The 13,778-nt window shown below is 49.6% G+C and overlaps 13 non-coding genes across 13 annotated transcripts; all 13 read left to right on the forward strand.

Moving 5' to 3' along the window:
• The first annotated feature begins 204 nt into the window (after positions 1–204).
• Trnaa-agc (transfer RNA alanine (anticodon AGC)) lies at positions 205–277 on the forward strand. The gene has a single exon. It is a non-coding gene; the product is annotated as a tRNA-Ala (tRNA).
• Positions 278–1,283: 1,006 nt separating this feature from the next.
• Trnaa-ugc (transfer RNA alanine (anticodon UGC)) lies at positions 1,284–1,356 on the forward strand. The gene has a single exon. It is a non-coding gene; the product is annotated as a tRNA-Ala (tRNA).
• A 413-nt stretch (positions 1,357–1,769) lies between these two features.
• Positions 1,770–1,842, forward strand: Trnaa-agc (transfer RNA alanine (anticodon AGC)). Its single transcript has one exon. It is a non-coding gene; the product is annotated as a tRNA-Ala (tRNA).
• Positions 1,843–2,848: 1,006 nt separating this feature from the next.
• Trnaa-ugc (transfer RNA alanine (anticodon UGC)) lies at positions 2,849–2,921 on the forward strand. The gene has a single exon. It is a non-coding gene; the product is annotated as a tRNA-Ala (tRNA).
• Positions 2,922–3,331: 410 nt separating this feature from the next.
• Positions 3,332–3,407, forward strand: Trnaa-agc (transfer RNA alanine (anticodon AGC)). Its single transcript has one exon. It is a non-coding gene; the product is annotated as a tRNA-Ala (tRNA).
• A 1,006-nt stretch (positions 3,408–4,413) lies between these two features.
• Trnaa-ugc (transfer RNA alanine (anticodon UGC)) lies at positions 4,414–4,486 on the forward strand. The gene has a single exon. It is a non-coding gene; the product is annotated as a tRNA-Ala (tRNA).
• A 413-nt stretch (positions 4,487–4,899) lies between these two features.
• On the forward strand, positions 4,900–4,972 carry Trnaa-agc (transfer RNA alanine (anticodon AGC)). The gene has a single exon. It is a non-coding gene; the product is annotated as a tRNA-Ala (tRNA).
• Positions 4,973–7,544: 2,572 nt separating this feature from the next.
• Trnaa-ugc (transfer RNA alanine (anticodon UGC)) lies at positions 7,545–7,617 on the forward strand. Its single transcript has one exon. It is a non-coding gene; the product is annotated as a tRNA-Ala (tRNA).
• A 413-nt stretch (positions 7,618–8,030) lies between these two features.
• On the forward strand, positions 8,031–8,103 carry Trnaa-agc (transfer RNA alanine (anticodon AGC)). Its single transcript has one exon. It is a non-coding gene; the product is annotated as a tRNA-Ala (tRNA).
• A 1,489-nt stretch (positions 8,104–9,592) lies between these two features.
• On the forward strand, positions 9,593–9,667 carry Trnav-aac (transfer RNA valine (anticodon AAC)). Its single transcript has one exon. It is a non-coding gene; the product is annotated as a tRNA-Val (tRNA).
• Positions 9,668–10,639: 972 nt separating this feature from the next.
• On the forward strand, positions 10,640–10,712 carry Trnaa-ggc (transfer RNA alanine (anticodon GGC)). The gene has a single exon. It is a non-coding gene; the product is annotated as a tRNA-Ala (tRNA).
• Positions 10,713–11,718: 1,006 nt separating this feature from the next.
• Trnaa-ugc (transfer RNA alanine (anticodon UGC)) lies at positions 11,719–11,791 on the forward strand. Its single transcript has one exon. It is a non-coding gene; the product is annotated as a tRNA-Ala (tRNA).
• Positions 11,792–13,283: 1,492 nt separating this feature from the next.
• Positions 13,284–13,356, forward strand: Trnaa-ugc (transfer RNA alanine (anticodon UGC)). Its single transcript has one exon. It is a non-coding gene; the product is annotated as a tRNA-Ala (tRNA).
• Positions 13,357–13,778: the final 422 nt, after the last annotated feature.

Raw genomic sequence — 13,778 nt, forward strand, 5'->3', positions numbered from 1 at the left:
GTCTTACTCAGAGCGGTGTCCGAATTCTATTTTCGACGTGATGCGTGCCACTTCCATTGTGGCCAACTACGATTCAATACAGAATGCACGAAACCTGAAAGACACCCTCACAGATACATAGAGAGTAGTGTTTGTCTGCGGAATAATGGGAGTGCAAGCGTCTGTGACATTGATATTGCTGTATGTAGCACAATTTATCATGGAGGGGGCGTAGCTCAGATGGTAGAGCGCTCGCTTAGCATGCGAGAGTTACTGGGATCGATACCCAGCGCCTCCAGAATTTTTAACACACCTACATGCGCACCTTGCCATGCAAGTGGAGTAATTCACAGCCAGCAGATGTGTCTAGGCAGATACAAGAGAACGATTAGCATCCACAAATGGCAAACGTGCTGTTATTCGTGCGCAGGAAGCACCCTCCTCCAACTCCTACACTTCATTTACAAACAGTACAAGTGTTCCCATAAGATTCTTAAGCCTACGTCGGAAAGATCTGCCTTACGCCGGGTTCACGTAAATCCCACTGCACATTCCTATTCTTTGCGTGCAGTCGGCTGCTACTGGTGTTGCTAGTTGTGACTTCTGATAACAGATGCCGTAGCAATCAATTCACGGAGTGATTTGTATGTTTTGCGATAGTCTGTCTCTGACAAGCAAGCACAGGTGACATAGGTGCGAACGCATGAAGCTTGCAGCCCCTCGCTGCCTGCAGACACCGAGCAGCCACACTAGGAGGGCGGCCTAAGCCGTAGGCGAAATGTGCTCATTCGCTTTGGGGCGACGTCGAACTATAAATGAGGCTGTCACTAGCGTGAGCGTCGTGTAAAGTCGTAAAAGTCGGCTGCATGGGCGAGTGCCATGTTCGGGGAGCGTTTCGTAGTTTGCGCAGTGCAATGGAGACGTGGAAACTTGTTGTGGCCCAGTGTTTTGCAGTTGGACGACAAGAGTGGTACACAGTAGCAAAGAGCGAGGCACTGAGTTTGCATGAACAGTGGAGTGCAGAATGGGGCACGAGATGAGCTTGTTACCTAAGGTGCTGTGTGATTGTCGACAAGGAGTGAAAACGGAGCAATTTGTGACCCCCCTTTCAATTTAAGACGTTAAAAACAGACGGAATTTGCATTCGTAATACCAGAGCACCGAAACTACTTGGAACTCTTGTGTATATGAACGTGTCCGCGCCTTTGTACTCTGGTCCCTTCAGCGCTACAAACCAACCAAGCATCGTGTCCGTGCACATCAGAGTCGCAAGGAATGGAGAATAGCGCAGTTTGGTCGCGGATGGGGGCGTAGCTCAGTTGGTAGAGCGTTCGCTTTGCATGTGAAAGGTCCTGGGTTCAAGCCCCGGCGGCTCCATGTTTTGTGGTCAGTGGATGCCAAGTGTTGATCGCGGCGAACCTAAAGGCACGCAAGATGTTGCAAAGCCAGCGTCACAGACTTGTATGATGCATACTGACGTAAGGAGAGCAAGATGTATGTGTGGGGACCGGCTGTCATCGAGTGCAGGTCTGTCTTAGGTATCACGGCTTAACGTCATTGAAGTCTAGAGAGTGGACAACACGTTCGTCTTACTCAGAACGGTGTCCGAATTCTATTTTCGACGTGATGCGTGCCACTTCCATTGTGGCCAACTACGATTCAATACAGAATGCACGAAACCTGAAAGACACCCTCACAGATACATAGAGAGTAGTGTTTGTCTGCGGAATAATGGGAGTGCAAGCGTCTGTGACATTGATATTGCTGTATGTATCACAATTTATCATGGAGGGGGCGTAGCTCAGATGGTAGAGCGCTCGCTTAGCATGCGAGAGGTACTGGGATCGATACCCAGCGCCTCCAGAATTTTTAACACACCTACATGCGCACCTTGCCATGCAAGTGGAGTAATTCACAGCCAGCAGATGTGTCTAGGCAGATACAAGAGAACGATTAGCACCCACAATTGGCAAGCGTGCTGTTATTCGTGCGCAGGAAGCACCCTCCTCCAACTCCTACACTTAATTTACGAACAGTACAAGTGTTCCCATAAGATTCTTAAGCCTACGTCGGAAAGATCTGCCTTACGCCGGGTTCACGTAAATCCCACTGCACATTCCTATTCTTTGCGTGCAGTCGGCTGCTACTGGTGTTGCTAGTTGTGACTTCTGATAACAGATGCCGTAGCAATCAATTCATGGAGTGATCTGTATGTTTTGCGATAGTCTGTCTCTGACAAGCAAGCACATGTGACATAGGTGCGAACGCAGGAAGCTTGCAGCCCCTCGCTGCCTGCAGATACCGAGCAGCCACACTAGGAGGGCGGCCTAAGCCGTAGGCGAAATGTGCTCATTCGCTTTGGGTCGACGTCGAACTATAAATGAGGCTGTCACTAGCGTGAGCATCGTGTGAAGTCCTAAAAGTCGGCTGCATGGGCGAGTGCCATGTTTGGGGAGCGTTTCGTAGTTTGCGCAGTGCAATGGAGACGTGGAAACTTGTTGTGGCCCAGTGTTTTGCAGTTGGACGACAAGAGTGGTACACAGTAGCAAAGAGCGAGGCACTGAGTTTGCATGAACAGTGGAGTGCAGAATGGGGCACGAGATGAGCTTGTTACCTAAGGTGCTGTGTGATTGTCAACAAGGAGTGAAAACGGAGCAATTTGTGACCCCCCTTTCAATTTAAGACGTTAAAAACAGACGGAATTTGCATTCGTAATACCAGAGCATCGAAACTACTTGGAACTCTTGTGTATATGAACGTGTCCGCGCCTTTGTACTCTGGTCCCTTCAGCGCTACAAACCAACCAAGCATCGTGTCCGTGCACATCAGAGTCGCAAGGAATGGAGAATAGCGCCGTTTGGTCGCGGATGGGGGCGTAGCTCAGTTGGTAGAGCGTTCGCTTTGCATGTGAAAGGTCCTGGGTTCAAGCCCCGGCGGCTCCATGTTTTGTGGTCAGTGGATGCCAAGTGTTGATCGCGGCGAACCTAAAGGCACGCAAGATGTTGCAAAGCCAGCGTCACAGACTTGTATGATGCATACTGACGTAAGGAGAGCAAGATGTATGTGTGGGGACCGGCTGTCATCGAGTGCAGGTCTGTCTTAGGTATCACGGCTTAACGTCATTGAAGTCTAGAGAGTGGACAACACGTTCGTCTTACTCAGAGCGGTGTCCGAATTCTATTTTCGACGTGATGCGTGCCACTTCGATTGTGGCCAACTACGATTCAATACAGAATGCACGAAACCTGAAAGACACCCTCACAGATACATAGAGAGTAGTGTTTGTCTGCGGAATAATGGGAGTGCAAGCGTCTGTGACATTGATATTGCTGTATGTAGCACAATTTATCATGGAGTGGGCGTAGCTCAGATGGTAGAGCGCTCGCTTAGCATGCGAGAGGTACTGGGATCGATACCCAGCGCCTCCAGAATTTTTAACACACCTACATGCGCACCTTGCCATGCAAGTGGAGTAATTCACAGCCAGCAGATGTGTCTAGGCAGATACAAGAGAACGATTAGCACCCACAATTGGCAAGCGTGCTGTTATTCGTGCGCAGGAAGCACACTCCTCCAACTCCTACACTTAATTTACGAACAGTACAAGTGTTCCCATAAGATTCTTAAGCCTACGTCGGAAAGATCTGCCTTACGCCGGGTTCACGTAAATCCCACTGCACATTCCTATTCTTTGCGTGCAGTCGGCTGCTACTGGTGTTGCTAGTTGTGACTTCTGATAACAGATGCCGTAGCAATCAATTCATGGAGTGATCTGTATGTTTTGCGATAGTCTGTCTCTGACAAGCAAGCACATGTGACATAGGTGCGAACGCAGGAAGCTTGCAGCCCCTCGCTGCCTGCAGATACCGAGCAGCCACACTAGGAGGGCGGCCTAAGCCGTAGGCGAAATGTGCTCATTCGCTTTGGGTCGACGTCGAACTATAAATGAGGCTGTCACTAGCGTGAGCATCGTGTAAAGTCCTAAAAGTCGGCTGCATGGGCGAGTGCCATGTTTGGGGAGCGTTTCGTAGTTTGCGCAGTGCAATGGAGACGTGGAAACTTGTTGTGGCCCAGTGTTTTGCAGTTGGACGACAAGAGTGGTACACAGTAGCAAAGAGCGAGGCACTGAGTTTGCATGAACAGTGGAGTGCAGAATGGGGCACGAGATGAGCTTGTTACCTAAGGTGCTGTGTGATTGTCGACAAGGAGTGAAAACGGAGCAATTTGTGACCCCCCTTTCAATTTAAGACGTTAAAAACAGACGGAATTTGCATTCGTAATACCAGAGCATCGAAACTACTTGGAACTCTTGTGTATATGAACGTGTCCGCGCCTTTGTACTCTGGTCCCTTCAGCGCTACAAACCAACCAAGCATCGTGTCCGTGCACATCAGAGTCGCAAGGAATGGCGAATAGCGCAGTTTGGTCGCGGATGGGGGCGTAGCTCAGATGGTAGAGCGTTCGCTTTGCATGTTAAAGGTACCGGGTTCAAGCCCCGGCGCCTCCATGTTTTGTGGTCAGTGGATGCCAAGTGTTGATCACGGCGAACCTAAAGGCACGCAAGATGTTGCAAAGCCAGCGTCACAGACTTGTATGATGCATACTGACGTAAGGAGAGCAAGATGTATGTGTGGGGACCGGCTGTCATCGAGTGCAGGTCTGTCTTAGGTATCACGGCTTAACGTCATTGAAGTCTAGAGAGTGGACAACACGTTCGTCTTACTCAGAGCGGTGTCCGAATTCTATTTTCGACGTGATGCGTGCCACTTCGATTGTGGCCAACTACGATTCAATACAGAATGCACGAAACCTGAAAGACACCCTCACAGATACATAGAGAGTAGTGTTTGTCTGCGGAATAATGGGAGTGCAAGCGTCTGTGACATTGATATTGCTGTATGTAGCACAATTTATCATGGAGGGGGCGTAGCTCAGATGGTAGAGCGCTCGCTTAGCATGCGAGAGGTACTGGGATCGATACCCAGCGCCTCCAGAATTTTTAACACACCTACATGCGCACCTTGCCATGCAAGTGGAGTAATTCACAGCCAGCAGATGTGTCTAGGCAGATACAAGAGAACGATTAGCATCCACAATTGGCAAGCGTGCTGTTATTCGTGCGCAGGAAGCACCCTCCTCCAACTCCTACACTTCATTTACAAACAGTACAAGTGTTCCCATAAGATTCTTAAGCCTACGTCGGAAAGATCTGCCTTACGCCGGGTTCACGTAAATCCCACTGCACATTCCTATTCTTTGCGTGCAGTCGGCTGCTACTGGTGTTGCTAGTTGTGACTTCTGATAACAGATGCCGTAGCAATCAATTCATGGAGTGATTTGTATGTTTTGCGATAGTCTGTCTCTGACAAGCAAGCACAGGTGACATAGGTGCGAACGCAGGAAGCTTGCAGCCCCTCACTGCCTGCAGACACCGAGCAGCCACACTAGGAGGGCGGCCTAAGCCGTAGGCGAAATGTGCTCATTCGCTTTGGGGCGACGTCGAACTATAAATGAGGCTGTCACTAGCGTGAGCGTCGTGTAAAGTCGTAAAAGTCGGCTGCATGGGCGAGTGCCATGTTTGGGGAGCGTTTCGTAGTTTGCGCAGTGCAATGGAGACGTGGAAACTTGTTGTGGCCCAGTGTTTTGCAGTTGGACGACAAGAGTGGTACACAGTAGCAAAGAGCGAGGCACTGAGTTTGCATGAACAGTGGAGTGCAGAATGGGGCTCGAGATGTGCTTGTTACCTAAGGTGCTGTGTGATTGTCGACAAGGAGTGAAAACGGAGCAATTTGTGACCCCCCCTTTCAATTTAAGACGTTAAAAACAGACGGAATTTGCATTCGTAATACCAGAGCATCGAAACTACTTGGAACTCTTATGTATATGAACGTGTCCGCGCCTTTGTACTCTGGTGCCTTCAGCGCTACAAACCAACCAAGCATCGTGTCCGTGCACATCAGAGTCGCAAGGAATGGAGAATAGCGCAGTTTGGTCGCGGATGGGGGCGTAGCTCAGATGGTAGAGCGTTCGCTTTGCATTTTAAAGGTACCGGGTTCAAGCCCCGGCGCCTCCATGTTTTGTGGTCAGTGGATGCCAAGTGTTGATCGCGGCGAACCTAAAGGCACGCAAGATGTTGCAAAGGCAGCGTCACAGACTTGTATGATGCATACTGACGTAAGGAGAGCAAGATGTATGTGTGGGGACCGGCTGTCATCGAGTGCAGGTCTGTCTTAGGTATCACGGCTTAACGTCATTGAAGTCTAGAGAGTGGACAACACGTTCGTCTTACTCAGAGCGGTGTCCGAATTCTATTTTCGACGTGATGCGTGCCACTTCGATTGTGGCCAACTACGATTCAATACAGAATGCACGAAACCTGAAAGACACCCTCACAGATACATAGAGAGTAGTGTTTGTCTGCGGAATAATGGGAGTGCAAGCGTCTGTGACATTGATATTGCTGTATGTAGCACAACTTATCATGGAGGGGGCGTAGCTCAGATGGTAGATCGCTCGCGTAGCATGCTAGAGGTACTGCGATCGATACCCAGAGCCTCCAGAATTTTTAACACACCTACATGCCCACCTTGCCATGCAAGTGGAGTAATTCACAGCCAGCAGATGTGTCTAGGCAGATACAAGAGAACGATTAGCATCCACAATTGGCAAGCGTGCTGTTATTCGTGCGCAGGAAGCACCCTCCTCCAACTCCTACACTTAATTTACAAACAGTACAAGTGTTCCCATAAGATTCTTAAGCCTACGTCGGAAAGCTCTGCCTTACGCCGGGTTCACGTAAATCCCACTGCACATTCCTATTCTTTGCGTGCAGTCGGCTGCTACTGGTGTTGCTAGTTGTGACTTCTGATAACAGATGCCGTAGCAATCAATTCATGGAGTGATTTGTATGCTTTGCGATAGTCTGTCTCTGACAAGCAAGCACAGGTGACATAGGTGCGAACGCAGGAAGCTTGCAGCCCCTCGCTGCCTGCAGACACCGAGCAACCACACTAGGAGGGCGGCCTAAGCCGTAGGCGAAATGTGCTCATTCGCTTTGGGGCGACGTCGAACTATAAATGAGGCTGTCACTAGCGTGAGCGTCGTGTAAAGTCGTAAAAGTCGGCTGCATGGGCGAGTGCCATGTTCGGGGAGCGTTTCGTAGTTTGCGCAGTGCAATGGAGACGTGGAAACTTGTTGTGGCCCAGTGTTTTGCAGTTGGACGACAAGAGTGGTACACAGTAGCAAAGAGCGAGGCACTGAGTTTGCATGAACAGTGGAGTGCAGAATGGGGCTCGAGATGTGCTTGTTACCTAAGGTGCTGTGTGATTGTCGACAAGGAGTGAAAACGGAGCAATTTGTGACCCCCCTTTCAATTTAAGACGTTAAAAACAGACGGAATTTGCATTCGTAATACCAGAGCATCGAAACTACTTGGAACTCTTGTGTATATGAACGTGTCCGCGCCTTTGTACTCTGGTCCCTTCAGCGCTACAAACCAACCTAGCATCGTGTCCATGCACATCAGAGTCGCAAGGAATGGAGAATAGCGCAGTTTGGTCGCGGATGGGGGCGTAGCTCAGTTGGTAGAGCGTTCGCTTTGCATGTTGAATGTACCGGGTTCAAGCCCCGGCGCCTCCATGTTTTGTGGTCAGTGGATGCCAAGTGTTGATCGCGGCGAACCTAAAGGCACGCAAGATGTTGCAAAGCCAGCGTCACAGACTTGTATGATGCATACTGACGTAAGGAGAGCAAGATGTATGTGTGGGGACCGGCTGTCATCGAGTGCAGGTCTGTCTTAGGTATCACGGCTTAACGTCATTGAAGTCTAGAGAGTGGACAACACGTTCGTCTTACTCAGAGCGGTGTCCGAATTCTATTTTCGACGTGATGCGTGCCACTTCCATTGTGGCCAACTACGATTCAATACAGAATGCACGAAACCTGAAAGACACCCTCACAGATACATAGAGAGTAGTGTTTGTCTGCGGAATAATGGGAGTACAAGCGTCTGTGACATTGATATTGCTGTATGTAGCACAATTTATCATGGAGGGGGCGTAGCTCAGATGGTAGAGCGCTCGCTTAGCATGCGAGAGGTACTGGGATCGATACCCAGCGCCTCCAGAATTTTTAACACACCTACATGCGCACCTTGCCATGCAAGTGGAGTAATTCACAGCCAGCAGAAGTGTCTAGGCAGATACAAGAGAACGATTAGCATCCACAATTGGCAAGCGTGCTGTTATTCGTGCGCAGGAAGCGCCCTCCTCCAACTCCTACACTTAATTTACAAACAGTACAAGTGTTCCCATAAGATTCTTAAGCCTACGTCGGAAAGATCTGCCTTACGCCGGGTTCACGTAAATCCCACTGCACATTCCTATTCTTTGCGTGCAGTCGGCTGCTACTGGTGTTGCTAGTTGTGACTTCTGATAACAGATGCCGTAGCAATCAATTCATGGAGTGATTTGTATGTTTTGCGATAGTCTGTCTCTGACAAGCAAGCACAGGTGACATAGGTGCGAACTCAGGAAGCTTGCAGCCCCTCGCTGCCTGCAGACACCGAGCAGCCACACTAGGAGGGCGGCCTAAGCCGTAGGCGAAATGTGCTCATTCGCTTTGGGGCGACGTCGAACTATAAATGAGGCTGTCACTAGCGTGAGCGTCGTGTAAAGTCGTAAAAGTCGGCTGCATGGGCGAGTGCCATGTTCGGGGAGCGTTTCGTAGTTTGCGCAGTGCAATGGAGACGTGGAAACTTGTTGTGGCCCAGTGTTTTGCAGTTGGACGACGAGAGTGGTACACAGTAGCAAAGAGCGAGGCACTGAGTTTGCATGAACAGTGGAGTGCAGAATGGGGCTCGAGATGTGCTTGTTACCTAAGGTGCTGTGTGATTGTCGACAAGGAGTGAAAACGGAGAAATTTGTGACCCCCCTTTCAATTTAAGACGTTAAAAACAGACGGAATTTGCATTCGTAATACCAGAGCATCGAAACTACTTGGAACTCTTGTGTATATGAACGTGTCCGCGCCTTTGTACTCTGGTCCCTTCAGCGCTACAAACCAACCAAGCATCGTGTCCGTGCACATCAGAGTCGCAAGGAATGGAGAATAGCGCAGTTTGGTTGCGGATGGGGGCGTAGCTCAGTTGGTAGAGCGTTCGCTTTGCATGTTAAAGTTACCGGGTTCAAGCCCCAGCGCCTCCATGTTTTGTGGTCAGTGGATGCCAAGTGTTGATCGCAGCGAACCTAAAGGCACGCAAGATGTTGCAAAGCCAGCGTCACAGACTTGTATGATGCATACTGACGTAAGGAGAGCAAGATGTATGTGTGGGGACCGGCTGTCATCGAGTGCAGGTCTGTCTTAGGTATCACGGCTTAACGTCATTGAAGTCTAGAGAGTGGACAACACGTTCGTCTTACTCAGAGCGGTGTCCGAATTCTATTTTCGACGTGATGCGTGCCACTTCCATTGTGGCCAACTACGATTCAATACAGAATGCACGAAACCTGAAAGACACCCTCACAGATACATAGAGAGTAGTGTTTGTCTGCGGAATAATGGGAGTGCAAGCGTCTGTGACATTGATATTGCTGTATGTAGCACAATTTATCATGGAGGGGCGTAGCTCAGATGGTAGAGCGCTCGCTTAACATGCGAGAGGTACTGGGATCGATTCCCAGCGCCTCCAGAATTTGTAACACACCTACATGCGCAGCTTGCCATGCAAGTGGAGTAATTCACAGCCAGCAGATGTGTCTAGGCAGATACAAGAGAACGATTAGCATCCACAATTGGCAAGCGTGCTGTTATTCGTGCGCAGGAAGCACCCTCCTCCAACTTCTACACTTAATTTACAAACAGTACAAGTGTTCCCATAAGATTCTTAAGCCTACGTCGGAAAGATCTGCCTTACGCCGGGTTCACGTAAATCCCACTGCACATTCCTATTCTTTGCGTGCAGTCGGCTGCTACTGGTGTTGCTAGTTGTGACTTCTGATAACAGATGCCGTAGCAATCAATTCATGGAGTGATTTGTATGTTTTGCGATAGTCTGTCTCTGACAAGCAAGCACAGGTGACATAGGTGCGAACGCAGGAAGCTTGCAGCCCCTCGCTGCCTGCAGACACCGAGCAACCACACTAGGAGGGCGGCCTAAGCCGTAGGCGAAATGTGCTCATTCGCTTTGGGGCGACGTCGAACTATAAATGAGGCTGTCACTAGCGTGAGCGTCGTGTAAAGTCGTAAAAGTCGGCTGCATGGGCGAGTGCCATGTTTGGGGTGCGTGTCGTAGTTTGCGCAGTGCAATGGAGACGTGGAAACTTGTTATGGCCCAGTGTTTTGCAGTTGGACGACAAGAGTGGTACACAGTAGCAAAGAGCGAGGCACTAAGTTTGCATGAACAGTGGAGTGCAGAATGGGGCTCGAGATGTGCTTGTTACCTGAGGTGCTGTGTGATTGTCGACAAGGAGTGAAAACGGAGCAATTTGTGACCCCCCTTTCAATTTAAGACGTTAAAAACAGACGGAATTTGCATTCGTAATACCAGAGCATCGAAACTACTTGGAACAGATACATAGAGAGTAGTGTTTGTCTGCGGAATAATGGGAGTGCAAGCGTCTGTGACATTGATATTGCTGTATGTAGCAAAATTTATAATGGAGGGGGCGTAGCTCAGATGGTAGAGCGCTCGCTTGGCATGCGAGAGGTACTGGGATCGATACCCAGCGCCTCCAGAATTTTTAACACACATACATGCGCACCTTGCCATGCAAGTGGAGTTATTCACAGCCAGCAGATGTGTCTAGGCAGATACAAGAGAACGATTAGCATCCACAATTGGCAAGCGTGCTGTTATTCGTGCGCAGGAAGCACCCTCCTCCAACTCCTACACTTCATTTACAAACAGTACAAGTGTTCCCATAAGATTCTTAAGCCTACGTCGGAAAGATCTGCCTTACGCCGGGTTCACGTAAATCCCACTGCACATTCCTATTCTTTGCGTGCAGTCGGCTGCTACTGGTGTTGCTAGTTGTGACTTCTGATAACAGATGCCGTAGCAATCAATTCATGGAGTGATTTGTATGTTTTGCGATAGTCTGTCTCTGACAAGCAAGCACAGGTGACATAGGTGCGAACGCAGGAAGCTTGCAGCCCCTCGCTGCCTGCAGACACCGAGCAGCCACACTAGGAGGGCGGCCTAAGCCGTAGGCGAAATGTGCTCATTCGCTTTGGGGCGACGTCGAACTATAAATGAGGCTGTCACTAGCGTGAGCGTCGTGTAAAGTCGTAAAAGTCGGCTGCATGGGCGAGTGCCATGTTCGGAGAGCGTTTCGTAGTTTGCGCAGTGCAATGGAGACGTGGAAACTTGTTGTGGCCCAGTGTTTTGCAGTTGGACGACAAGAGTGGTACACAGTAGCAAAGAGCGAGGCACTGAGTTTGCATGAACAGTGGAGTGCAGAATGGGGCTCGAGATGTGCTTGTTACCTAAGGTGCTGTGTGATTGTCGACAAGGAGTGAAAACGGAGCAATTTGTGACCCCCCTTTCAATTTAAGACGTTAAAAACAGACGGAATTTGCATTCTTAATACCAGAGCATCGAAACTACTTGGAACTCTTGTGTATATGAACGTGTCCGCGCCTTTGTACTCTGGTCCCTTCAGCGCTACAAACCAACCAAGCATCGTGTCCGTGCACATCAGAGTCGCAAGGAATGGAGAATAGCGCAGTTTGGTCGCGGATGGGGGCGTAGCTCAGTTGGTAGAGCGTTCGCTTTGCATGTGAAAGGTCTCGGGTTCAAGCCCCTTCGCCTCCATGTTTTGTGGTCAGTGGATGCCAAGTGTTGATCGCGGCGAACCTAAAGGCACGCAAGATGTTGCAAAGCCAGCGTCACAGACTTGTATGATGCATACTGACGTAAGGAGAGCAAGATGTATGTGTGGGGACCGGCTGTCATCGAGTGCAGGTCTGTCTTAGGTATCACGGCTTAACGTCATTGAAGTCTAGAGAGTGGACAACACGTTCGCCTTACTCAGAGCGGTGTCCGAATTCTATTTTCGACGTGATGCGCGCCACTTCCATTGTGGCCAACTACGATTCAATACAGAATGCACGAAACCTGAAAGACACCCTCACAGATACATAGAGAGTAGTGTTTGTCTGCGGAATAATGGGAGTGCAAGCGTCTGTGACATTGATATTGCTGTATGTAGCACAATTTATCATGGAGGGGGCGTAACTCAGATGGTAGAGCGCTCGCTTAGCATGCGAGAGGTACTGTTATCGATACACAGCGCCTCCAGAATTTTTAACACACCTACATGCGCACCTTGCCATGCAAGTGGAGTAATTCACAGCCAGCAGATGTGTCTAGGCAGATACAAGAGAACGATTAGCATCCACAAATGGCAAACGTGCTGTTATTCGTGCGCAGGAAGCACCCTCCTCCAACTCCTACACTTAATTTACAAACAGTACAAGTGTTCGCATATGATTCTTAAGCCTACGTCGGAAAGATCTGCCTTACGCCGGGTTCACGTAAATCCCACTGCACATTCCTATTCTTTGCGTGCAGTCGGCTGCTACTGGTGTTGCTAGTTGTGACTTCTGATAACAGATGCCGTAGCAATCAATTCATGGAGTGATTTGTATGTTTTGCGATAGTCTGTCTCTGACAAGCAAGCACAGGTGACATAGGTGCGAACGCAGGAAGCTTGCAGCCCCTCGCTGCCTGCAGACACCGAGCAGCCACACCAGGAGGGCGGCCTAAGCCGTAGGCGAAATGTGCTCATTCGCTTTGGAGCGACGTCGAACTATAAATGAGGCTGTCACTAGCGTGAGCGTCGTGTAAAGTCGTAAAAGTCGGCTGCATGGGCGAGTGCCATGTTCGGGGAGCGTTTCGTAGTTTGCGCAGTGCAATGGAGACGTGGAAACTTGTTGTGGCCCAGTGTTTTGCAGTTGGACGACAAGAGTGGTACACAGTAGCAAAGAGCGAGGCACTGAGTTTGCATGAACAGTGGAGTGCAGAATGTGGCTCGAGATGTGCTTGTTACCTCAGGTGCTGTGTGATTGTCGACAAGGAGTGAAAACGGAGCAATTTGTGACCCCCCTTTCAATTTAAGACGTTAAAAACAGACGGAATTTGCATTGGTAATACCAGAGCATCGAAACTACTTGGAACTCTTGTGTATATGAACGTGTCCGCGCCTTTGTACTCTGGTCCCTTCAGCGCTACAAACCAACCAAGCATCGTGTCCGTGCACATCAGAGTCGCAAGGAATGGAGAATAGCGCAGTTTGGTCGCGGATGGGGGCGTAGCTCAGTTGGTAGAGCGTTCGCTTTGCATGTTAAAGTTACCGGGTTCAAGCCCCGGCGCCTCCATGTTTTGTGGTCAGTGGATGCCAAGTGTTGATCGCGGCGAACCTAAAGGCACGCAAGATGTTGCAAAGCCAGCGTCACAGACTTGTATGATGCATACTGACGTAAGGAGAGCAAGATGTATGTGTGGGGACCGGCTGTCATCGAGTGCAGGTCTGTCTTAGGTATCACGGCTTAACGTCATTGAAGTCTAGAGAGTGGACAACACGTTCGTCTTACTCAGAGCGGTGTCCGAATTCTATTTTCGACGTGATGCGTGCCACTTCGATTGTGGCCAACTACGATTCAATACAGAATGCACGAAACCTGAAAGACACCCTCACAGATACATAGAGAGTAGTGTTTGTCTGCGGAATAATGGGAGTGCAAGCGTCTGTGACATTGATATTGCTGTATGTAGCACAATTTATCTTGGAGGGTGCGTA

This window comes from Schistocerca gregaria, chromosome 6 (genome assembly GCF_023897955.1).
Source record: "Schistocerca gregaria isolate iqSchGreg1 chromosome 6, iqSchGreg1.2, whole genome shotgun sequence".
NCBI lineage: Eukaryota > Metazoa > Arthropoda > Insecta > Orthoptera > Acrididae > Schistocerca > Schistocerca gregaria.